Genomic DNA, 546 nt, shown 5'->3' on the forward strand with positions numbered 1-546 from the left:
GGAGATGGGGATCAAGACCATCCCCATGGAAAAGAAATGCAAAAAAGCAAAATGGCTGTCTGGGGAGGCCTTACAAATAGCTGTGAAAAGAAGAGAAGTGAAAATCAAAGGAGAAAAGGAAAGATATACCCATCTGTATGCAGAGTTCCAAAGAATAGCAAGAAGAGATAAGAAAGCCTCCCTCGGTGATCAATGCAAAGAAATAGAGGAAAACAACAGAAAGGGAAAGACTAGAGCTCTCTTCAAGAAAATTAGAGATACCAAGGGAACATTTCATGCAAAGATGAACTCGATAAAGGGCAGAAATGGTATGGACCTAACAGAAGCAGAAGATATTAAGAAAAGGTGGCAAGAATACACAGAAGAACTGTACAAAAAAGATCTTCACAACCAAGATAATCAAAATGGTGTGATCACTCACCTAAAGCCAGACATCCTGGAATGTGAAGTCAAGTGGGCCTTAGAAAGCATCACTATGAACAAAGCTAGTGGAGGTGATGGAATTCCAGTTGAGCTATTTCAAATCCTGAAAGATGATGCTGTGAA

This window comes from Bison bison, unplaced genomic scaffold (genome assembly GCF_000754665.1).
Source record: "Bison bison bison isolate TAMUID 2011002044 unplaced genomic scaffold, Bison_UMD1.0 scf7180017864383, whole genome shotgun sequence".
NCBI classification, from domain to species: Eukaryota; Metazoa; Chordata; class Mammalia; order Artiodactyla; family Bovidae; genus Bison; species Bison bison.